The sequence below is a fragment of the Enhydra lutris genome, unplaced genomic scaffold (assembly GCF_002288905.1).
Source record: "Enhydra lutris kenyoni isolate GAN:26980312 unplaced genomic scaffold, ASM228890v2 scaffoldscaffold2, whole genome shotgun sequence".
NCBI classification, from domain to species: Eukaryota; Metazoa; Chordata; class Mammalia; order Carnivora; family Mustelidae; genus Enhydra; species Enhydra lutris.
The window spans coordinates 24,558,980-24,585,969 of record NW_019154086.1 but is presented as its reverse complement, the minus strand read 5'-3'; positions in this window follow the sequence as shown (position 1 = coordinate 24,585,969).

The window sequence follows — 26,990 nt, the reverse complement described above, 5'->3', positions numbered from 1 at the left end:
TATTTTGAGTGAATTTGGGGCACTAGTAACAGGAAAAATAAAATATTGCAAATGAAACTCTTAAAGCTAATTTAAAGCTTAACAGTTATGCCAACAGAAGTGCTGTTCTTTGATTTTTTTCCAATTAATATATTTGTCAAAATTTTATTGTATGCCTACCCTTGGTAAGATGTTCTTAGTTTTATTTCAAAGAACAGAGACCTGGTTTCTGCCTTCAAGCAGTTTACATGTATTTGAAGAAAAAAAAAACTAATATATAAAGTAACTGCCTAGTCATGAGAGAGTGCCTGTGGATTTTTGAGATTCAGTTGAAAATATAAAGATCAGAAAAGGAAAAATCAGAATGGTGGGAGTAGAATTTAGAATTGTTTTGATGCTCAAGTTGGTGATGGAAGGCTAGAAGGCAAAAAGTCAAGACAACTTGGAGGGAACCCAAATGGAAGAGAAAAAATGTAGACTACAGGTAGAATGATCTTTTGTACAGCATGCAATGGGATTTGCATTTGGATATGTCAAACTTAAGGTCTTGATAGCCATTTAGAGTCCTTGAATGTGAGTCAGATAATTTAGTATTTGTCCACATGAGTCAGTAATTTCATTTTGTGCTTTTATTTTCTCAATTGGACTGTAAGCTCCTTGCCCGCAGGGCATAGGTTATATTCTGGAACACATAATAACTTATGATGCCTTGAACACTGTGGCATTCACGTGGTATTTTCCCAAATAATGAATGTTTGAATGGGAACATAATAAATACTGGTTGTGTGTATGTGTGTGTGTGTGAGAGAGAGAGAGAGATTAAAAGCCCCTCTGTCATTTTCTGCTAAAGATCTAACAACTTTTTATATTGACAATGCTTGAAGGGAGTATGATGTAACTTTATTACATTAATGTAAAGATATGATTATTGCTAAAATGAAAGAAATTGTAAGAATGAAATTGAAAGATCCCTGAGAATTACCTTTTTCATCCTACCTTGTTATTATTTCCTCTTTCTGCTGGCTTTAAATTCACACCATTAAAATCACTCTTTTGGAAACTACAACAGATGTGAAATCATTGTCTCCGGAAGGCTACCAAGTACATGCTGTGTATTTTTGGAACTGTTATGTATTATCTGGATCTAGAAATAGGTGCTGGAATATATTGCCATCACACTATTAATGGGGACATTTTCATCAGATTTAGTTAGGTACCGACTTTGAAAGCAGAGAGAAGTTTTCTGCTTTGAAAGAAAATGATGAAGTACAGTTAAATTTTGGTAGGCAGGAAAAAAGTTATTAATTCTAGGACTTAGGAGGAAGTACCATAACTAACTAAGCATAAGGAGAGGCAAACTGTCAAAACAAGTCTACCTGTATATGCAGTGTGTGTATGTATGTGGGTGGGTATGTGTACATAGACACTGGTGTGTGTTATGTAAAAGTTTTGTCACTTATAAATTATCTATAAAGTGCAAAAATAATTAATGAAATAATTGTCTCAATGTAAGAATCTATTTTCTATTAAAGACTACCTTAAGAGCTGGTACTCAATAAAATTAGTCAGTGGGTGCCTGGGTGGATCAGTCTGCATCTGACTCTTGATCTTAGCTCAGGTTTGTTTTTTGTTTGTTAAGATTTTATTTATTTATTTGAGAGAGAGAGAGAGACCATGAGAGGGGGGAGGGTCAGAGAGAAAAGTAGACTTGCACACTGAGCAGGGAGCTCGACGCAAATCATGACCTGAGCCTCAAGCAGTCACTTAACCAACCAAGCCACCCAATAACCCCTCAGCTCGGGTTTTGATCACAGGGTTTTGAGTTCAAGCTCCGTGTCATGGAGCCTACTTTTAAAAAAAAGTTAGCCAAAAACCTAATGCCAATTAGATATATCTCTTAATAAAACTGACATAAGCCATTTGCGGATTATTTACATATGTCAGGTACTGTGCCAAGTGTTTATATTCATATTTTATAATTTTTTATAAAATATTTTATTTATTTATTTGAGAGAGAGCATGAGTAGGGGGAGAGGCACGGAGGGAGAAGCAGACTCCCCACTGAGCAAGGAGCCCAATGCAAGGCTCAATCCCAGGACTTCGAGATCATGACCCAAGCTGAAGGCAGACGCTTAACTAACTGGGCCACCCGGGAGCCCTGATTTTATAATTTGTTTATAATTTATAATCATATTTATAATTTATTTATAATTAATTTATTTTACTCAAGGATAAAATTTATTTTGTACTGTGGTGGTTTTTTATAGATGAGGAAACTGTCACAGAGAAGAGCGGGAGCCTCTGTGATGCCATACAATGGGGCATACAAATTTAATCACCCTGTATCCCAGATGCTATGGAGGCAAGTCTAGAAGCAAAGGAGGAAGAGGGTGACTCGCAGGGTTGTTTCTGTTGTTATGGTTGATGTTTTCCAGATATAGTGGACTTCTTACTATTTAATAAAATACAATCAGTAAAGTTGCTGGAGTGAGCAACAAGTGTTGTAAGTGTTAAAGCAAGATTTCTTAAAAGTGACCAGTAAACCCAGAAGTGTGGACCTCACTCACAGCATCCACATCAGAGTCAGTAGAGTTTCAGGGCCTTATTAAATACTCACAAGAACGTAACATTGGATTCTTCTGATCTCACCAAAAAGAAATGGACAAAATGTGAAAGTGTTAATGAATGAGCAATCGAAATAAATAAAAAAAAATACATAAATCAAAATTTATGTATTTATTTGAGAGGGAGAGAGCCAGCAGGAGAGAAGCAGAGGAAGTAGGAGAAGGAGAGAGAATCTGAAGCAGATTCCTCGCTGAGCATGGAGCCCACTACGGGGCTCAATCTCATGACTGCAAGATCATGACCTGAGCTGAAACCAAGAGTCAGACGTTGTGTATTTGTGTGTGTGTGTGTGTGTGTGTGTGTGTATTTTATTTTCATTTATTTATTTTTAAAGATTTTATTTATTCATTTGACAGGTAGAGATCACAAATAGTCAGAGAGGCAGGCAGACAGAGAGAGAGGAGGAAGGAGGCTCCCTGCCAAGCAGAGAGCCTAATGTGGGGCTTGATCCCAGGACCCTGGGATCATGACCCGAGCTGAAGGCAGAGGTTTTAACCCACTGAGCCACCCAGGTGCCCCTGTATTTGTATTTTTAAATCATTGTGGATTTCTGTTCAATCCCAAGCAGACTAGTGTAGTGGTTAACATCATGGTCTCTTGTATAAGTGCTTGATTTTGAATTCTAGATCTGTCAATTTCTAGCTGTGACCTAAGATAAGCCACTCAACCTCTTTGTGCCTCAGTTTTCTCATCAAGGGTCAGTTTCAGGGTTACATGAGTTAAGTACTTAAACATTTAGAGTTGTGCCTGACACACAGTGAGCATTAAATATTGTTAGTCACAATTATTTTGGTTTTTATGTAGGTACTCTTAGGTGAGATAGATGAATACATTGATTATTTTAAGTCACTTACTCTTACCTGTGAAAAAGTGACATCAAAGAGGTGACATATCAAAAGAAGAAGGAAGAAAAGATTTTCTCTATCTAAACCTTCCTGAAAATTCTGGTAAGTCCTATCCTTCCCTACTCCTACCCTGTCCCATGCCTTGAGCCCTATCCTAAATCTAGCTGAGAATCATATGTTCTAATGAGAGGTCTTACAGGACCTTCTGGAAAATGTGAATGGTATGGAGACAAAAGAAGATTAGAATCATTGATATAAGTAGGGTTGGATCGTATAAACTTAGCTGCCCAAATAATAGCTTTTTTCATTCAGGTTTTTTACTTGTTTTATTAAACAAGCATTGAACCTTGCTGTGATATGTAATCCTCAACAGTGAGTGTAATATCCACTTTAAGTGCCTTCAGTATGAATCTCCAAGTGAGAAGCTGCTTACATAGTAGCTCTGGGATTGGAAAATGTGTCTCTTAAAGGAAGGAATATTATCTCTTTGTTGGCAAGAGTTTTATACAACTGATTGTCTCGTCTTTGTAAAAATAATGAACATACATGTTTTAAAATATGATAGATGAGAGAAATAAGTTACCAAAAGTTTGTAAGGAGCATAGTCTCCTGTAATAGGAGTAAGGCACCATGAAATGACATTTATAGTATGACTTTGTGATCACTCTTTTCACTTAGAGAAAAATATTTTTTACATTATCACAAAAGAAAACTGTGAATATGTTTACACATGCATGGTCGATGTCATCGTTTAGTATTTAGTTTGTAAGAGATTTTTATTAGTATCTGTTGTTGGTTAAATTGTTCCCCAGAAAGGTAAGGTAAAGTTCTAACCCCTGGTACTTGTGAATGTGACCTTATTTAAAAATAGGGCTTTTGCAGATGTGGTCAATTCAAGATATGGTCATAGTGGGTTAAGGTGTCCACTAAGTCCAATGAATAGTGTTCTTATATGCAGCAACATGTTTGGACACAGACACACACACAGAGGGAAGATGGCCATGGGAAGTAGAGGCAGAAATTGAAATGATGCAGCTATAGCCAAAGATGCCAAGGATTGCTCACAACCATCACAAGCTATGTAGAGGCAAGAAAAGATTCTTTCCTGGAACCTTCAGAGACAACATGACCTGGCTGACATCTGGATTTCAGATATTTTTAGTCTCCAAAACTGTTGGAGAATGAGTTTCTTTTGCCTTAACCCATCGGTTGGTGGTGATTAATAGTGGCAGCCCTAGGAAACTAACAATGGCTTGCATCATCCTTGACACTTCAACGACAATGGCCTTCTTTCAAATCCTCAAACACACGAAGTATTGACCTGGCTTGAGGTGTACAGGCTGTTCACTTTACCTAGAATGCTTCCTCAGGTACCTCCATGTCTTGCTTTTGCTTTTCATTAAGGAATTACACAGACCAAAGACCTTCCCTGAGGACCTTAATGAAAGCAGCCATTTACTTTCTACCACATCAGCTTAATTTAATTCCCACATAAGAATTATACTGGATATTTTTTCTTTTCTTTTCAGTGTGGGTTTAGTTATTTTTTGTTCATACACTATTAGAATATAAATTATAGTGGCACCTTCGTGGCTTAGTCATTAAGAGTCTGCTTTCCGCTCAGGTCACAATCCCAGAGTCCTGGGATCAAGCCCCACATCCCTGCTGAGCAGAGAGCCTGCTTCTCTCTCTCTCCCTGCCTGCCTCTCCCGCTACTTGTGCTCAATCTCCCTCCGTAAAATAAATAAATAAAATCTTAAAATGAATATAAATTATATGAGAACAATTTTATGTATTTGTTTAGTAACCAGAATAGAATCTGTAGGACATAGGCATTCAATAAACCATGAATGAATGAATGAAGTTGTAAGATTTTTACCTCTTGAAATAGAATATTTTGATGTCATAGGACAAGGCCTTGAAATATATTGTTTCAGTTTGTAAACAGCTATTGTACACATCTGACATGACATTTGTGGTATTTTATTTTTTCAGCTTGTGAAAATGAGCTTGCAAAAAATTATTTCATAGATATTCTTTTACATCTGAATGAATAGCAGATATTGCTACTATATCAGGGCTAAAAAGTACATTTTCCACTGTGTGGTTACTCTTAATTTTTCCAAGTTAGCTACTGACAGGAAAATAAGCTTTAGTAAGTTTTCCTTCTTTTAGCCAACAAATTCCTAGAGACAGAGGTCGATATATTCTGCAGTGTTCACTTGTCAAGAAAATAGAATACAATCTGATTTGCTCTTTCTCAATAATCTTAATGTAGTTAGGCATAATGCATGAATATGGAATAGTGTGCTTATGAAGGAAGATGATGGGTTGGATGGAACTGAGAACTTCTCTGATTTCTTCGCCAGGTGATGTTTTTCATAAATATTTCCAACACAAATGACCTCCTCTATTTGATAATTTTGGGTGAATTCTTGACTATAATTTTATACAGTATGATATTAACAACCTCCCTAAAATATTATGGGCTTTTTAGATACTCTTTAGACTTTAAATGACCAATACAAGTTGTTGTTGTTATCTTTGATATTCGTCATAATTTGTTTTGGGATTGTTTTTTATTATTTATTTATTTATTTAAAGATTTTATTTATTCATTTGACAGAGAGAGAGAGAGCACAAGTAGGCAGAGTGGCAAGCAGAGGGAGAGAGAGAAGGAGGATCCCCACTGAGCAGGAAACCAAATGTGGGGCTTGATCCCAGGACCTTTACATCATGACCTCAGCCAAAGGCAACTACTTAGCTAACTGAGCCACCCAGGCACCCTGGGATTGTTTTTAAAAAATTAGTTCAGATTTGCAATAACCTAGAGACTTGTATCTTGTTTTGTCATGTTGCAAGTTTGATTTATGCGCATTATGTTTGTTATGTCTTTTAAATGATAGCTTGAGATCTTTCTCCAACATTTTCTTTTTAAAAAAATGTTATTTTTTTTCTAATTAAAAAATGGGCAGAAGACACGAACAGATCTTTCTCCAAAGAAGGTATCCAGAGAGCCAAAAGACACATGAAAAGATGCTCAACATCACTCATCATCAGGGAAATGCAAATCAAAATTACAATGAGATATCCTCTCACACCTTATCAGAATGGCTAAAATAAAAAGCACAAGAGAAAAGGGAACCCTCTTGCACTGTTGGCAGGAATGCAAACTGGCACAGTGACTATGAAAAACAGTATGGAGGTTCCTCCAAAAAATTAAAAATAGGGGCACCAGAATGGCTCAGTCATTAAGCGTCAGCCTTCGGCTCAGGTCATGATCCTGGGGTCCTGGGATGGAGCCCTGCATTGGGCTCCCTGCTCAGCAGGAACCTTGCATCTCCCTCTACTGCTCCCATTGCTTGTATTCCGTCTCTCACGGTCTGTCTCTCTGTCAAATAAATAAGTAAATAAATAAATAAATAAAATCTTTTTAAAAATTAAAAATAGTCGTAGAGCCCTCAATTCTTCCTGCTCTGCTCAGATCTGGCTGGTTGCCTTCTCATCATTAGCTTACAGCTCAAATATCCCAACTACAGAAATACCAGTCTCCAACTTCTTATCTAAACTCTTCTTCTTTGCTGCCATTTTCTGTAACAGACAACTCTTCACCCTATTCATTTTAAGCAACACCCTGAGTTTTTAGACCCACCTTGGATAGCCACATGTTTCAGAGGATGTGGGCTCCAGCCCCAATAATCTAAATCTGATGGGTTGAAATCTTTATAAGTCAGACTCAATGGTTTTCAACCAGGACAGAGTTCCGCACACAGAAATGTTAATATTCTTGTTCTGAGGTTAAAAACCACTTTTGTAAATCAGTTATGGTATTTTGAGTGTATTTTGAGTGATTTGGTGTAACAATGGGCATAGGTTGAATTTGCTAAATGAGAAATGAAAGAAAAATTATTTATGGGATTCTGAGAAATGTTCTTTGTCTTAAAAGAGGGATGAAAGAAGATCTAACTTCTCAACAATCAGCTAGGCATTGTTGTATAAGAATGTGAAGTATGGTACTGTTGCAGCTATCTTATGCTTAGGAAGGTAAAAGCCTGAGGATAAAAGACAACTCAGGATGACAGAGAAAAAAGACAGACAGAATCAGAATCTAAATGGCATTAAGTTAGGTAACTCTCGCACCACATGAAATCTAATTTTTGTTGTTCTGTTTTTGTTTTGTTTTGTTTTGTTTTAATGTGAGGTAACAAATCTCACTCTTACTTAAGCCATTTAAAGATTTAAAGTTGGGTCTCATGTTAATTGCCTACCAAAATTTCTTAATTGATATGTTTTCTAGTTCATTACCCTGACCAGTTATCTTAATGCAGGCAATAAAATCTGAAATTACTTTGCTTATTTATGCATTTCCTTTTTTGTCTTTATTTTCCTGCATTTAAAAAAAAAAGAACATTGTTTTAAGTTCATTTCTGACCCAATGCCTGGAATTTGTTTGGCATATTGAATGGATATGTAAAAATATATGATAAATACATTCAATATATCAAATGTATTTCCTAAATGTCTAAAGATAAGCTTCTCTGTGCTCATTTACTATCATAGCTTTAATTTCAGCTTTTTCCAGGAATGCTTTAATGCTTTCTATTAAAATATCTTTTCCCACAATTCATACTCTATCACTCTATCAATTCATCTTCCACATTGCTGTTAAGGCAAAAAAGATCTTACCTGCTTAAAATCTGTCTATGGTGCTCTATTACCTACCAAGGCAAATTAATACTCTGTTGTATGTAGATGTTAGGCCTCTACCTACTTATCCAGCTTGTCTGCCTCTAGTTGTACTATAGTCACAGCTAAGATCTCAGATCTCTTCCGACAACAAACCAGTTGTAGTAGGCAGAATTCCAAGATGGTTCATAAGATTTCTACTTCCTGGTATGCACACTTTGTGTAATACTTCCCTCTGAGTGTGGGTAGACCTAACTCAATCAGGTGAGCTCTTTGAAGAGAGGACATAGGGGTCCGAGGTGGAAGAATCTAGAGACAGTCAGCCAAATCAGATGTCTTCCTGGCCACAGGAGACTTTGGTTCTGTCACCACAAGTGATTGAGTTCAGCCAACAAACAATAAATTGAAAGCAGACCTAAAACTCCAGAGAACCCCAGCCAGGCTGACATTTTGACTGGTGCTTTGTGAGACACTAAGCAGATAATTCACCCAAGACATACCCAGAACTCTGACCTATGCAACTATGAGATATAATATGGGTGTTGTTGTTTTGAGCTGCTAAATTTGTGGTCATTTATTGTGCAGCAATAGAACATTAATACATCATGCTTGCTTAATTCTCTTTAACTTTCACTCATTGTTCTCTCTAGTTTCAGTCCATGTCTGCCTGGTAGGTACTTAACTTATATCCTTCAAGATCCAATGCACCCATTGCTTCATTTAGAAATCCTCCAGCAAAATCCTTCTACAAAACACCTTTCTCCGAACTTCAGCTTGTTTTGCCATGCCTCATTTTCCCCCTCACTGATTTTCATTGTTCTAACATTTCCTCTCTCACAGGTCTATTATATTAGAACAGTAGTGTTCTCATTTTGAACCAAAGCTATGACCTCCTGTCTTGGCAAGATCAGTGCCATACTGGAATGAGGTTATCAGGAATCTTCTGATAAAATCATACCCTAGGTATGCTGAAGATATTTGATTGAGTTAACAGCAATACCTCAAGTTTTTATGAAGGTGTGATGTCAATGTTACTGTCACTCAGATTTCTCCCAACACTAACCCTCAGAAGACTAATGACTGACTGAGCCCACAGATGACAGTGGACATACAAGGTAAGAACAAAATTTTAGGAACTGACTTGTGATTGACAAAGCATAATAATAAAAACTTTGTTGTTTTCAATTCTTCTCTCTGCAATTATTCTAAGACAATGAGAATTATAAGAAAGAGATGAGAAATACAGCTCCATCTTTGATGACAATAAAATTATCTGTAACCCTAAAAATATATGAAAAATGCTTGGCTACCAAATTCAATGGCAATAATAATAGAATGCAAGAAAAGGCTGAAAAAAGAAATCTACAGCTGCACCATCAGTTAATGTTGGCATAGAGAACGCTCCAATGCAGGTGGTCATCCCAAGGAGTAAAATATCATTAACAATTGTGTTTTTTCAATGGTTTGATGGGCTGTGGGAACTTCTCTAGACTTTGTTTATCATCACAGAGAAACAAAGAGAGGAGGTTGAGGAAGCACACAAATATGGCAAATGTACAGAAAGCCATCTGTCAGGGAGACCAGATAAAGGAAAGCCTTTCAGCTGTAAGAAGTCCTGCAACTGCTGATTTATTTTAGCTGGGAGAAGTAAAAGCTAAATAATCCCTCTCTGTCTCTGTATACTTCTCTCTATGTGTGTGTATATGTGCACATGTGTTTGTGTAAATCATAACCACACATACATAAGCTCAAAACTTGTGTCATAATAAATTTCTCTATGGACTGGGGAGAAATCCTGGTAATCTATCAGCTTATTTATTTATTTATTTATTTAATACAGCATCCCCTTCTTTTTTTTTTTAAATTTTATTTTTAATAAACATATAATATATTTTTAACCCCAGGGGTACAGGTGTGTGAATTACCAGGTTTACACACTTCACAGCACTCACCATAGCACATACCCTCCCCAATGTCCATAACCCCACCCCCCCCCCCCCCCCCCCCCCCCCCCCCCCCCAACCCCCAGTCTGTTTTTTGCAATTTAGAGTCACTTATGGTTTGTCTCCCTCCCAATCCCATCTTGTTTCATTTACTCTTCTCCTACCCCCTTAGCCCCCCATGTTGCATCTCCTCTCCCTCATATCAGGGAGATCATATGATAGTTGTCTTTCTCCAATTGACTTATTTCGTTAACCATGATACCCTCTAGTTCCATCCATGTTGTCGCAAATGGCAAGATTTCATTTCTTTTGATGGCTACATAGTATTCCATTGTGTATATATACCACATCTTCTTTATCCATTCGTCTGTTGATGGACATCTAGGTTCTTTCCATAGTTTGGCTATTGTAGACATTGCTGCTATAAACATTCGGGTGCACGTGCCCCTTCGGATCACTACGTTTGTATCTTTAGGGTAAATACCCAGCAGTGCAATTGCTGGGTCATAGGGTAGTTCTATTTTCAACATTTTGAGGAACCTCCATGCTGTTTTCCAGAGTGGTTGCACCAGTTTGCATTCCCACCAACAGTGTAGGAGGGTTCCCCTTTCTCCGCATCCTCACCAGCATCTGTCATTTCCTGACTTGTTAATTTTAGCCATTCTGACTGGTGTGAGGTGATATCTCATTGTGGTTTTGATTTGTATTTCCCTGATGCCGAGTGATATGGAGCACTTTTTCATGTGACTGTTGGCCATCTGGATGTCTTCTTTGCAGAAATGTCTGTTCATGTCCTCTGCCCATTTCTTGATTGGATTATTTGTTCTTTGGGTGTTGAGTTTGCTATGTTCTTTATAGATTTTGGACACTAGCCCTTTATCTGATATGTCCTTTGCAAATATCTTCTCCCATTCTGTCAGTTGTCTTTTGGTGTTGTTAACTGTTTCCTTTGCTGTGCAAAAGCTTTTGATCTTGATAAAATCCCAATAGTTCACTTTTGCCCTTGCTTCCCTTGCCTTTGGCAATGTTCCTAGGAAGATGTTGCTGCGGTTGAGGTCGAAGAGGTTGCTGCCTGTGTTTTCCTCAAGGATTTTGATGGATTCCTTTCTCACATTGAGGTCCTTCATCCATTTTGAGTCTATTTTCGTGTGTGGTGTAAGGAAATGATCCAATTTCATTTTTCTGCATGTGGCTGTCCAATTTTCCCAACACCATTTATTGAAGAGGCTGTCTTTTTTCCATTGGACATTCTTTCCTGCTTTGTCGAAGATGAGTTGGCCATAGAGTTGAGGGTCTATTTCGGGGCTCTCTATTCTGTTCCATTGATCTATGTGTCTGTTTTTGTGCCAGTACCATGCTGTCTTGATGATGACAGATTTGTAATAGAGCTTGAAGTCCGGAATTGTGATGCCACCAACTTTGGCTTTCTTTTTCAATATTCCTTTGGCTATTTGAGGTCTTTTCTGGTTCCATATAAATTTTAGGATTATTTGTTCCATTTATTTGAAAAAAATGGATGGTACTTTGATAGGAATTGCATTAAATGTGTAGATTGTTTTAGGTAGCATAGACATTTTCACAATATTTATTCTTCCAATCCAGGAGCATGGAACATTTTTCCATTTCTTTGTGTCTTCCTCAAGTTCTTTCATGAGTACTTTATAGTTTTCTGTGTATAGATTCTTATTCTCTTCGGTTAGGTTTATTCCTAGGTATCTTATAGTTTTGGGTGCAATTGTAAATGGGATGGACTCCTTAATTTCTCTTTCTTCTGTCTTGTTGTTGGTGTAGAGAAATGCAACTGATTTCTGTGCATTGATTTTATATCCTGACACTTTACTGAATTCCTGTACAAGTTCTAGCAGTTTTGGAGTGGAGTCTTGTGGGTTTTCCACATATAGTATCATATCATCTGCGAAGAGTGATAGTTTGACTTCTTCTTTGCTGATTTGGATGCCTTTAATTTCCTTTTGTTGTCTGATTGCTGAGGCTAGGACTTCTAGTACTATGTTGAATAGCAGTGGTGGTAACGGACATCCCTGCCGTGTTCCTGACCTTAGCAGAAAAGCTTTCAGTTTTTCTCCACTGAGAATGATATTTGTGGTGGGTTTTTGATAGATGGCTTTGATAATATTGAGGTATGTGCCCTCTATCCCTACACTTTGAAGAGTTTTGATCAGGAAGGGATGCTGTACTTTGTCAAATGCTTTTTCAGCATCTATGGAGAGTATCATATGGTTCTTGTTCTTTCTTTTATTAATGTGTTGTATTACATTGATTGATTTGCGGAAATTGAACCAAACTTACAGCCCTGGAATAAATCCCACTTGGTCGTGGTGAATAATCCTTTTAATGTACTGTTGAATCCTATTGGCTAGTATTTTGGTGAGGATTTTTGCATCTGTGTTCATCAAAGATATTGGTCTGTTGTTCTCTTTTTTGATGGGATCCTTGTCTGGTTTTGGGATCAAGGTGATGCTGGCCTCATAAAATGAGTTTGGAAGTTTTCCTTCCATTTCTATTTTTTGGAACAGTTTCAGGAGAATAGGAATTATTCTTCTTTAAATGTTTGGTAGAATTCCGCTGGGAAGCCGTCTGGCCCTGGGCTTTTGTTTGTTTGGAGATTTTTGATGACTGTTTCAATCTCCTTACTGGTTATGGGTCTGTTGAGGCTTTCTATTTCTTCCTGGTTCAGTTGTGGTAGTTTATATGTCTCTAGGAATGCATCCATTTCTTCCAGATTGTCAAATTTGTTGGCATAGAGTTGCTCATAATATGTTCTTATAATTGTCTGTATTTCTTTGGTGTTCGTTGTGATCTCTCCTCTTTCATTCATGATTTTATTTATTTGGGTCCTTTCTCTTTCCTTTTTGATAAGTCTGGCCAGGGGTTTATCAATCTTATTAATTCTTTCAAAGAACCAGCTCCTAGTTTCGTTGATTTGTTCTATTGTTTTTTTGGTTTCTATGTCATTGATTTATGCTCTGATCTTTATGATTTCTCTTCTCCTGCTGGGTTTAGGGTTTCTTTCTTGTTCTTTCTCCAGCTCCTTTAGGTGTAGGGTTAGGTTGTGTACCTGAGACCTTTCTTGTTTCTTGAGAAAGGCTTGTACCGCTATATATTTTCCTCTCAGGACTGCCTTTGTTGTGTCCCACAGATTCTGAACTGTAGTGTTTTCATTATCATTTGTTTCCATGAATTTTTTCAACTCTTCTTTAATTTCCTGGTTGACCCATTCATTCTTCAGAAGGATGCTGTTTAGTCTCCATGTATTTGGGTTCTTTCCAAATTTCCTCTTGTGATTGAGTTCTAGCTTCAGAGCATTGTGGTCTGAAAATATGCAGGGAATGATCCCAATCTTTTGATACCAGTTGAGACCTGATTTAGGACCAAGAATTTGATCTATTCTGGAGAATGTTCCATGTGCACTAGAGAAGAATGTGTATTCTGTTGCTTTGGGATGAAATGTTCTGAATATATCTGTGATGTCCATCTGGTCCAGTGTGTCATTTAAGGCCTTTATTTCCTTGTTGATCTTTTGCTTGGATGATCTGTCCATTTCAGTGAGGGGAGTGTTAATGTCCCCTACTATTATTGTATTATTGTCAATGTGTTTCTTTGATTTTGTTATTAATTGGTTTATATAGTTGGCTGCTCCCACGTTAGGGGCATAGATATTTAAAATTATTAGATCTTCTTGTTGGACAGATCCTTTGAGTATGATATAGTGTCCTTCCTCATCTCTTATTATAGTCTTTGGGTTAAAATCTAATTGATCTGATATAAGGATTGCCACTCCTGCTTTCTTCTGATGTCCATTAACATGGTAAATTGTTTTCCACCCCCTCACTTTAAATCTGGAGGTGTCTTCGGGTTTAAGATGAGTTTCTTGTAGGCAACATATAGATGGGTTTTGTTTTTTGATCCATTCTGATACCCTGTGTCTTTTGATTGGGGCATTTAGCCCATTAACATTCAGGGTAAGTATTGAGAGATATGAATTTAGTGCCATTGTATTGCCTGTAAGGTGACTGTTATTGTATATTGTCTCTGTTTCTTTCTGATCTACTACTTTTAGGGTCTCTCTTTGCTTAGAGGACCCCTTTCAATATTTCCTGTAGAGCTGGTTTGGTGTTCGCAAATTCTTTCAGTTTTTGTTTGTCCTGGAAGCTTTTAATCTCCTCCTATTTTCAATGATAGCCTAGCTGGATATAGTATTCTTGGCTGCATGTTTTTCTCATTTAGTACTCTAAATATATCGTGCCAGCTCTTTCTGGCCTGCCAGGTCTCTGTGGATAAGTCTGCTGCCAATCTAATATTTTTACCTTTGTATGTTACAGACTTCTTTTCCTGGGCTGCTTTCAGAATCTTCTCTGTGTCACTAAGACTTGTAAATTTTACTATTAGGCGACGGGATGTGGACCTATTCTTATTGATTTTGAGGGGGGTTCTCTGAACCTCCTGGATTTTGATGCTTGTTCCCTTTGCCATATTGGGGAAATTCTCTCCAATAATTCTCTCCTATATACCTTCTGCTCCCCTGTTTCCTCTTCTTCTGGAATCCCAGTTATTCTAATGTTGTTTCGTCTTATGGTGTCACTTATCTATCGAATTCTCCCCTCGTGGTCCAGTAGCTGTTTGTCCCTCTTTTGCTCAGCTTCTTTATTCTCTGTCATTTGGTCTTCTATATCGCTAATTCTTTCTTCTGCCTCATTTATCCTAGAAGTGAGAGCCTCCATTTTTTATTGCACCTCATTAATAGCTTTTTTGATTTCAACTTGGTTCGATTTTAGTTCTTTTATTTCTCCAGAAAGGGCTTTTATATCTCCCGAGAGGGTTTCTCTAATATCTTCCATGCCTTTTTCGAGCCCGGCTAGAACCTTGAGAATCGTCATTCTGAACTCTAGATCTGACATATTACCAATGTCTGTATTGATTAGGTCCCTAGCCTTTGGTACTGCCTCTTGTTCTTTTTTTTGTGGTGAATTTTTCCGCCTTGTCATTTTGTCCAGATAAGTGTATACGAAGGAGCAAGTAAAATACTAAAAGGGTGGCAACAACCCCAGGAATATATGCTTTAGCCAAATCAGAAGAGATCCCAAATCGTGAGGGGAGAGAAAGGGGATAAAAAGAGGTTCAGAAAGAAAAAAAAAAAATAGAAAAAGAAAAAAAAATTAAATTAACTGCAAGGCTAAAGAATCATGGGGAGAAAGCCATGAGTTCCGTGCTTTGCTTTCTCCTCCTCTGGAATTCCGCTGCTCTCCTTGGTATTGAAACTGTACTCCTTGGTAGGTGAATTTGGTCCTGGCTGGGTTTCTTGTTGATCTTCTTGGGGAGGGGCCTGTTGTAGTGATTCTCAAGTGTCTTTGCCCCAGGCGGAGTTGCACCGCCCTTACCAGGGGCCGGGCTGAGTAATCCGCTCCGGTTTGCTTTTGGTAGCTTTTGTTCCCTGAGCGCTTTCCGTAGAGTTCCGGAGGACAGGAATGAAGATGGCGGCCTCCTGGTCTCCGGCCCGGAGGAGCCAAGAGCCCGGGGTCCCACTCCTCAGTGCGCCCTCAGAGAACAGCGCCCAATTACTCCCGTCACCCTGGCCTCCAGCCGTGCTCCAAGCTGACCGACCCTGCGACCGGTTCAAGGTAACCCCGAGCTTGGATCTCACTCCTCGGCTCTGTCTCTGTAGCCGGCTTCCCCATTCTAATACCTGTAAGCTCTGCGACACTCAGACACCCCTGATCCTTCTGTGACCCTGCGGGACCTGAGGCCACGCTGACCCCACGTGGGCTTCACCCCAGTTAAGCCTCTGGAGCGATGTCCCTCAGTGGAACAGACTTTTAAAAGTCCTGATTTTGTGCTCCGTTGCTCCGCCGCTTGCCGGGAGCTGGCCCCTCCCCCCGCGGTCTCTCTTCCCGTCGCTTTGGATTCACTTCTCCACCAGTCCTACCTTTCAGAAAGTGGTTGATTTTCTGTTTCTAGAATTGCTGTTCTTCTTCTCTTCGATCTCCCGTTGGATTTGTAGGTGTTTGCAATCTTTAGATAAGCTATCTAGCTGATCTCCTGCTACCCGAAGTAGTCTCAGTGTGCTACTTCTCCACCATCTTGACTCCTCCTCCAATCTATCAGCTTTTTACTCTTATACCACATAAACCATCTCCTACCAAGAAATGGTGTTATAGACAGAATTCACATTATTCACAGTTAATTAATATTTTACCTATTCTACTAAGCATCTACAAATATTTCTACAAGTTAAATATTAAGGAATATATAAAAATGCAAGTGGCAAATTAGGAAGACAGAAAAATGCCACCTTGGGGGAGATACAAAATTTTTAACAAACTGTATGAAAATACACAATTTAAAGTAGGATCTCGAAGCAGAAAATAAAAGAATGAGGAAAGCATTGGATATAGGCATACATACATACATACACCAATCTTCAGAGCTCAAGAGACAAGAAGAAGAGAGAATAAAATCTTCAGAGAAAGGAAATCTTTGCAGAAAACATCAAGGAGAAATAAATAGAGTTTGCTGGAAAGATAGTGGACTGTCAGATTGGGATTGTAGACCAAAATGGAATTTAAAAGAGAATGAAAAGAATTAAAGGAATTAGCACTGGTTGACAAATATAAAACCCAAAGCATATCCAAAATAGATATAATTGGTATATTTGAATAATAAAACTGAAAGGAAATAAGAATTTCAATATATAATTAAAAGATTTCTAGAATTATAAAAAAAACCCTGTAGATTGATCAGAAAAGCTTTAATGCATACACTAAATAAGAAAACTATGTCAAGGTAAAACTGCAACAATGCCTATTATACTTCCTGGAGTTCAAAGTTAAAAGAATAATCTTTCACGCTTTGAGGACAAAGATGTCTAGAGTGGGTAAAGAACTGAAGACCTCACATATCCCCAGCTCTTTTCAATTTCTCTGCCTTTCTCTCTTGCTTTTTTTTTTTAAGATTTTATTTATTTACTTGACAGAAAACACACAAGCAGGGAAAGCAGCGGGCAGAAGGAGAGGAAGAAGCTAGCCCTCCATAGAGTAGGGAACTCAAAACTGGGCTCAATTCCAGGGCTCCAGGATCATGACCTGAGCCAAAGGCAGGTGCTTAACTGACTGAGCCATTCAGGCTCTTTTCACTTTCTCAAGCAAAGAAAACCTGAGTCTTCTTTACTCAGTCAAAATTTCATTCCTGATAGACAATTTCCAACACACAAGAGTTCTGAGAGAGAAATTTCTAGATGGCAAATTGACCCATATAGTAGTAAACATAGACACTAAGGCAAAAGATTGGCAATGATCATTGGGCTCATTTAATTGCAGGACTAAAACTAATCCAATTGTGGAAATTATATGTACAAATAGACTATCATAAACCATCACTGTATCAAACCATCATTTTTATTAAGAAGTAAATGGGAGGGGCGCCTGGGTGGTTCAGTAGGTTAAAGCCTCTGCCTTCGGCTCGGGTCATGATCCCAGAGTCCTGGGATCGAGCCCCACATCAGGCTCTCTGCTCCATGGAGAGCCTGCTTCCTCCTCTCTGTCTGCCTGCCTCTCTGCCTATTTGTGATCTCTCTCTGTCAAATAAATGAATAAAATGTTAAAAAAAAAAAGAAGTAAATGGGAGAGAAGGGAGAAGTATTAAACTAATTAAAAAGCACCAAAGAGACCAATAGCAACCACAAAAAAAAAGAGTGAGAATATGGTATTATCATATTAATTCAAGGCAAAAGCACTATAATAGTAAGGATTTCAATTCATAAAAATTTCACAGTCACATAGAACAATGTATGAATAAATACAAAACCCAAACTCATGAAATAAAAACTACAAGGAAATTTTCAGTAACATTTTGGGAGTTAGAATTTTAATTAATTTATCTCTTTTGCTGGTGGCATTTCAAGTAGACCAAAAATAAATATAGCTATGGAAGTCCAAAATTATGTAATATATAAAGTGTATCTAGTTGATATATATCTTCAGAAATAGACCTCAGATCTTTACAGAGAATCATTTTCCTAGGAAATTGAGGTTCCATAATCAAAGGTTCTCAGTAAGTACCCAGAAATGTAGGTATGGGATATTATCAGTTACATGTGCATTATACAGAGATATTCAAATCACAGTTTCCAGAAGAGTTTGAAGGATGTAGGAAATTATAAAGTCTTACTTGAGAATTTAGGGAGGAAATATTTCTGAAAGACCTGACAACATCCTCACTTTGAGAAGACAGTATCTTTAGCAACCTGCTCTTCTGACAAAATGTACTGCTCTGTGTAGACATGAGTAGATAAATTGCCTCCTTTTTTGGGGTTTCTTGGTCAATCCTGCTGCTTTGTCTTTACAAAAACTATGCAATTATGTGTTTTTGAGTTTAATTCCAAATAATTGAAAGGATAACACCAAACACCAACTAGAGTTCATATCAATAGTTCAAAGATGACTGATTCAATATTAAGAATCAATAAGCACAATTTACTATAGCTATAGAGAAAAGATTATAAATATTGATACTGAAAACTAATTTGATCAAAGTCTACATTCATACTAGATAAGATTGCTAATGGACTGAGGGTTGTTGGAGGGGAGTGGGATGAGGAGATGGCGTAGCTGGGTGATGGACATTAAAGAGGGCACATGATGTAATGAGCACTGGGTATTATATAAGACTCATGAATCACTGACCTCTATCTCTGAAACAAATAATACATTATATGTTAATTAATTGATTATAAATTCAAAATAAGAAAGGAAAAAATAAAACAAAGGAGGCATTTAAAAATTACATAATTTAAATCTCCATCAATATCATGGAAATATAATAGGCAGTATATATTATTCAAAAAAATTGCTAAAGGATATACTTGTTTTTAAGGATTTTATGTATTTATTTATTTATTTGCCAGAGAGAGATAGCAAGCAAAGCAGAGGTGTGGCAGGCAGAGGGAGAAGGAAGCTTTCTGCTAATCAAGGAACCTGATGTGGGACTTGATTCCAGGACCCTGGGATCATGACCTGAGCTAAAGGCACTTAACTGACTGAGTCACCCAGGCGTCCCATATACTTTCTTAATATGTTATATAGATAAAGGCAGTTCCTCCTAATATGTGTATATAAATGTTGATATATATGTAATATATATAAACATATCTATATGTGCATACATATATCTTATGCAAAAAAGAATTTGTATTAAAGTTGAGAATAAGAAAATTGACTACTATCACTTATATTTAATATTTTTGTGAAAGTACTAATTATTGGAATTTATATGAGAAAGCAAGTATAAAAATTGTAAAGGAAGAGACAAAGTTGAAATTGTTTATAATAATATAGTAGAAAAGCTCAAAAGAACCACATAAAAAATTATCACAAGCAATAAGAAATTTCAGTAAGGTGGCTGGTGCTAAATCAATATACCAAAATTATATATACATCATATATACTACATTTGTAAAATGCTTGTTAGGAAAGATGATGGAGAAATATTTTATTTACAATAGCCACACAATCATACCTGTGAATAATCTAAATAAGAAATATAGCAGCTTTTTATGAAGAGATATTCATAATGTTACCAAAGGATCCAAAATGAGACTTGAGTTTTTAGAAAGGAATGCTTCGTTGTTGGTAGACAGACTTAATATTAGAAGAATCTCAGCAAATCCTAAATCAATGCACAAGTGGTGATTCCTGCAGTGTACCCGATAGGCTATTCTTCATTAGTGCTAGACAAACTGCCTCTAAAACTCATGTGGATAAATGAATCTTTAAAATCAGCTAGTAAATTTTTGAGAAGAAACTAATCAGGTGGACTTGAATACCTAATGATACTCAAGCATATCATGAAACATTATAAATCTTAATAATTAAAATAATAAAGTACCGATTCAAAAATAGAATTAACAACAAATAAAAAAGAGTCCAGAAACAAATGCAAATATGTATGGGTATTTAGTACATGATAAAAATGTCATTTTATATCAGTCAAGAAAAGGTAGATTAATAATGGTGCTGAGCAATTGGTTAGGCACATTAAAAAAATAAACTTCTATACCAACCTCATTTCTTATACCATAATTTCAATTGAAGCAAATAATTAACTTAGGACTATGAAAGAAGAGAAGAAAGAGGAGAGGAAGAGGAAGAAAAAAACTTATAAAATTATTAGAAGAAATTTGATTTTCCTTTTTTATATTAAAAATTTTTTTGAAATGGGAAAGACCTCTATAAATATTAAATTAAAATCACAAGAACTGAGACCACCTGCATCAATATAATTAATTGTTAGGGTTGAAAACTAAGACTACCTGTGTTAACATAATTTAACTGTTCCAGGAAATTCTCACTTAAGAAGATAAGACTAAAAATCAATAAATAACTTCACTGTTTGCTTTTGGAAATTCTTGCGAATCAATTCATCTGGACAGTTTACTCACCTAGTTGAGCAGCTTACTTAGTGGGACAATAATGTGCTCACCAAGACCTACTATAATAATACCTTTGCTTTGCTGTATATCATTATGAACTTTGCCCAATTCTGACCAGTGCTCCTCCTTGAAAAATACAACTTATTTGAGTATAGACCAAAATACCCTCTGAATACCATTTCCTGACAGCTCCTTTTGAGAGGCCACCAAGTTTTCTCAGGGTCATGTTTTCCTTTGCTTTAGTAAATTTATTAAATTCAGGTTTACTTGATCAAGAAGTTTTTCTGGTAGTCCAATATGGACAATCGATGACCAAAAGCCATTTCAAAACCTGAAATGGAAAACAATAGGCAAAATTCAATGGAAACTGGTAAAGTGGGGCAATGTTTTGGATACTCGTCATAGACAAAATGCTATTTACCTAAATACTGAAGCCCTAACAAACTGATGAGTAAAAAAAAAAAAAAAGAATTGGAAAGGGTTACATATGTAAAAAAGTTCACATTTAATGAAAAGAGATTTAAAATACATGAAAATAAGCTCAACATAAATTATATTCCCATAAATGCATATTAAAACTATAAGGAGATTCTATTTTTCACTTTTCAGATTGGCAAAGATTAAAAAGTCATGTAGCTGTGGGGAGACAATATTGTTGCAGCTTCTATGGAGTGCAGCATGGCAATATTTATCACGATTTTAAATGCATATGGGCTCTGACCAAGGAATTCTACTTCTAGGAATCTGTCTTCCTGTTATATTCCTTTTTTTTTTTTTTTTAAGATTTTATTTATTTATTTGACACAGAGAGAGAGCACAAGGAGGGGGGAACAGCAGGCAGAGGGAGAAGCAGACTCCCCACTGAGCAGGGAGCCCAATGCGGGAATGGATCCCAGGACCCTGGGACCATGACCTGAGCCGAAGGCAGTCCTTTAACCAACTGAGCCACCCAGGTGCCCCCAGATATATTCCTATAAGTGGAAAAATATATATGTATGAGATTACTCATTTTGGCTATTTCTGGAAATAACAAATGATTAAAACCTTTAAAATATCCATTATATGGTACATGCAATAAAAAGTGACATATTTGAAGACAGCTATTATAAATAGTAAGATACATCCTAATGTGCAAAGTATGTTAAATTAAAAAATGATTACACAAGAGTATGACTTTTATGCAGTGATTTTAGCAAGAAAGCACATAGATAGCTATTCAAAAGATCTGTGTAAAAGCTGTTGCTACTGAAGTTAACTAAATGGTTTGGAGACAGAAGTAGCTTCCCCTGCAAACTCTTTTGAACCCTTTGTCTGGAAATATGCATTTATCATTAACCATCCCTTCTTCCTAATGAATTATCAAAAGGGAATTTTTTCAATAAAAACTCTGTAAGGGATTGTAACATTGAATAGTTTCACTTTGAAACTTTAATGGAATACAATAAATTTAAAGAGAACAAGAGATCTTTTTTCTACTTCTGCATGGTGGACAGAGGGCACAGGCACACTGAGAGTGCAGAAAAGGGAGGCTACTCCCATCGAGCACATTTGCAGCAGGGTGTCAGTGCCCAGGTGGAGACTGATGGATTCATGGGGCTGAGTGCACTGGTAAGGCAGCTTTATATAGGCATCCAAAAATTTATCCATGGATCCCAGAAAAGAGAGATCTCAGCAGGAGAATGGTAAGAAAGTGAATTCACCTTTATGCTATCAAGACTATTTATGAATGGGTGGAATCCCTCTACCCTACCTCAGGGTAACCCCTGAAACTGGGGAGACATGGCAGGAGACTGGAGGTTTTGTAAAAGCAAGTTGAAGTATAGTGTTAATGCTTGTGTTACTTGAGCTTTAGTGTGGTCCGGGGATAGAGAGTCATGGTAGGGCACATAGAGTAACAAATTATAATTATTTTCAAGGAATTTTTAACAATAGAAAAATGTATGTCAGAATTATCTAGGAGCTCATGCTTGGGGTCAAGTCCTCAGATATCAGGACATTTTAAAACAATTAACAAAAAATGTTTCTTACAGGCAAAAGAAGCACACGATAAACTTAAGGATATTATTGTTTCTAAACCAAATGTTCAGGATTGAGTTCCACACAAGTTGTTTCCGAATAACTCCCCTTCGCTGAAGAAGGAATGGCTAGTAGTAGGAGTTCTAGGACACAAACAGATGGCATTTAAATATTTCATCAGTTTCCCACTCCCGCCTACTTATTCAACTTTATTTTACTTTTATCTTCACTATTCTACCAACCCCAATGCTCCTTGCTTCAGTCATACTATTCTTCCGAGTCGTTGTTCTAAGTCATTTTGCCCTGGGAGTGTGGCTGCCAGTAGCTGCTGGAGCCCTTCCTCCCAGTAAGCTCTGCTCGCTGGAGATCCAGAACAAGCAGCTGGAGGAGTGTCTACGAAGCTGCCCAGCACCACAGAAGCAGCACATTTCTCCACTGTCCCTTTGCACCACAAGTCTGCATAATATTAGGGCTTAAAACAAACAGTATCCTAGGAAGATTATTAGTTTGGAAAATCAAACAATAAACAACGTGAAATTAATTAATTCCCTATCAGGTAAACACTACATTAACGTTGAAGCATAACATGAAGAATTAGATGAAGTGATAATTTTAGCCTATAGTCAATTTTGTTTTTCTAAATTACTTCAGTATTTATTGCCTCTACCACTCTTGAAGTTAAAGGCAAACAAGTGCTTTTAATTTTTTTGTTGTTTTGTATTTGCTCGATTTATATTTGTGGCTTATTTCACATGCCAGTTTTCTGTGGAAAACCTTTTGATCTGATAAGATTAAATTTTTCTTTTAAGCATATTGTATTGAAAAAAATGCTTTTATGCAGAAAGTATACAGAGAATAATACTTCTTATTGGTAAATTCTGACCTAATTCTTTATTAAATGGTCTCCATTCATCATAGACACTACAAGAACCGGATCTGTGTCCTGATTTGAAACACATATCCTCTGAACTTGGGTGAAAGTGTTCTCCAAAATGCATCACCCGGAACCTCAGAATGTGTCCTTATTTAGAAATGAGAAGGCCATGGGAAGATATACTGACAAGAAAGTCATGTGAACACAGAGCCAGAGATTGGCGATAGGTATATAAGACAAGGAACACAAGCAACCACCACATGCAAGAACAGAAGCATGAGACAGTTTTTGTCTCACAGTCTTGAATTCAGAATTCTGTTGTCCAGAACTGTGAGAGTATCAATTTCTGTTTTAAATGAACTGATTTGGGGTGCTTTGTTACAACAGCCCTAAAAGAATAAGACAGATTTTGGTCCCAGGGAGTTGGGTACTACTGTAACAAAATACCTAAAACTATGGAAGTGGCTTTGGATTTGGGTATGGGTAGGGGAACCTCTAGAAAAAGCCTATGTTTTCTTGAAGAGAAGATTGGTAGAAATATGGATGTCAAATGTGGTTCTGGTGAAGGAGCAGGTGAAAGTGAAGACAATGGTAGAGAAAGTTTCTATCATCTTAGAGAATACATGAACAGAATGCTCATCAGAAAGAGAATGCCATTTGCAAGAACGTGGATGGAATTAGAGGGTACTATGCTTAGCGAAATAAGTCAATCAGAGAAAGACAACTATCATATCATCTCCCTGATATGAGGAAGTGGAGATGCAACGTAGGGGGGTTGGGGGGTAGGAAAAGAATAAATGAAACAAGATGGGATTGGGAGGGAGACAAATCATAAGTGACTCTTAATCTCACAAAACAAACTGAGGGTTGCTGGGGGGAGGGGGTTGTGAGAGAGGGGTGGGGTTATGGACATTGGGGAGGGTATGTGCTCTGGTGAGTGCTGTGAAGTGTGTGAACCTGGCAATTCACAGACCTGTACCGCTGGGGATAAAAATACATTATATGTTTATAAAAAAAAAAAAAAAGAAGAAAGAAAGAGAATGCCAGTTGATGTATGGTTATTACAGGTGCTTTAGTGAGTTTTCTGAAGGAAATAAGAGACATATTAGTGGACCCTGGAGGAAAGACAATTCTTGATTCTTGTTATTAAGTGGCAGAAAGCTTAGTTGAATTGTGTTCTAGTGTTGGGTGGAAAGTAGAAATTGTGGGCGATGACCTTGGATATGTAGCTGAGGAGATTTCTAAGCAAAGTATGTAAAGTGTGGCTTGATTTCTCCTCACCGTATATTGTACAATGCAAGGGGAGAGAGGTGAATTGAGAAACAAACTATAAAGCAAAAAGGAACCAGAGCTTGATTTGGAAAACCCTCAGCTATTCATATTATAAAAAGTATAAAGCATTCACTGGAGAGAACTTGAAGACTGAACAACATTTTGGTGAAGAAATTAGGTGTGTGACTCTTGGATCCAGTGGACACTCTCAGCAGAAGTCAGGAATAGAAATGGGATTACCCAGAAAGAACCTGTAGAAAATTATCCAAGAAAAGAACCTGTGGAATAATTCATGGAAAATCCTGCTAATGGTGTGCATCCCTTTGATGTACATGGAAGATGGACAGCATTTTTGAGATTATTATTATTATTTTTTTTACCAACAGAAATACTAATAGCCTGGACTGAAAGGGACAGAAGGAAGAATAACTCTGAGTGTGGCCCAGAGACCATGCCAGTGGGAGACTTTGACAGGCCCAGAGAGTAAAATATCCAGTCACAGAGGATTCTCAGGCCTTGAAACCTAATGGAAATTCCCCTGCTGAGCTGTGAACTTGCTTTGCACCAGTGAACACTTTATTCCTTCCATGTTCTTCCTTTCAGAATAAGAATATCTGTTGTAGGCTTGTCCCACCTTATTTTGGAAGCAGACAACTTGTCTTCTAGTTCTATATATCCACAACCAAGGAGGAATTTTGCCCCAGGATAGATCATACTCAGAGTCTCAACCATACTTGACCACAAATGATGGGATTTGGAACTCTTTGAGTGCTAATTTGGGATGTAGTGTTAATACAGGAATGGGTTAAGAATTTCGGGGATGTTGGGATGGGATGAATGTCTTACATGTGGGATAGATGTAAATTTGGGGGAGACAGAGAGCATACTACATGTGGTTGAGTAGTATCCGCCTCCAAAATTCAAAATTCACGTCTACCTGGAACCTAAGAATGTGACCATATTTGGAAAGAGGATTTTTGCAGATGTAATTGGTTAACATAAAATGAGGCCATATAGGATTAGGGTAGGCCCTAAATCCAATAACTGGAGTATTTACAAGAAGGTCTTGTGAAGGTAGAGGCAGAGATTGGAGTGGTACATCTAGAAACAAAGAACACCAAGGATTGCCAGTAACCACCAGAAACTAGAAGAGAAGCATGAGACAGTTTCTCTGTCATCAGGACTTCCAGAAGGCATCAACCTTATCAACACCTTGAATTAACACTTCTAGCATCCAGAACTATGAGAGAACGAATTTCTGTTGTCTTAAGCCATTCAGCCTGTGGTACTCTGTTATGGCATCCCCAGGAAACTGTCATACCCTCTAAAAGAAAATATGCCATATGTGCATTTTTTTAATATTCAATTTAATTTTATTGTAATGCTAAAATTTTTGCCTCTGCTGACTACCATTATTGAGAGCAACTAACATTTATTGAACATTTCTGAATTTCCAGGCAGTATGCATTAATGATCTTCACAACTACTATGAAACAGGCATTATCCCTAGTTTACAGATTAGGACATTCTAATCTGTATGGAGGGTTTATAGGATTAAGTAGGAGAATCAATATTTAAATATTTTTATTTATGTTTATTTATTAATCATGTTTTATGATTGATATCTGTTTAACTCCCATGTTTGTAATCTACCTATTAATTTATAAGGAGAAAAAATGAATTATGATAACATATAACAAGATTTTAACTCACACAGAACAAAGAAAAGAGCACTCATCCTTTATCAGTGTGCAATCTATATGTATTTAATTTTCCTCTCCAACCCTGCAAGATTTTGCCCAATGTGTCATCCATCAGGATGAGCTTACAAATTCACTTAGAAGTGCGAGCACATTCAAGTGTGCCATATAGTCAATTCCTTTTTCAATGAACCTTCTCTCTGACACTGCAAAGCTTTTATGTTTAAGCGAGTCTAATGACAAAACCATTACTTCAGGTATTGACCAAAACTTGCAAATAGAAGAGCAATAAGGAGGTTCTCCTAAACATGTTATTACAAAGTGGAAGCAGTTGAACAAATGCATTACTCTCTTTTAAGTAGAATTTGCCTTTTGCTCTATATTAGTTCATATTTATGAACTTTAATGAGACTGATTTTTAGCAGAGTAATTCTTATGTTTTAAAAAGTGTCTCTATTATAATTATGCTACCAACTATAGTGCTGTGACAAGTCATTAAAAGTAAAATAGGAATGTTTTGGGTTAAGAAGGAGGATCGTGTGGCTTACCTCAAGCTTCAGCTGCATCCAACACTAGAGTTCAGACCTGCTGGGTATGGTAGGGGAACAA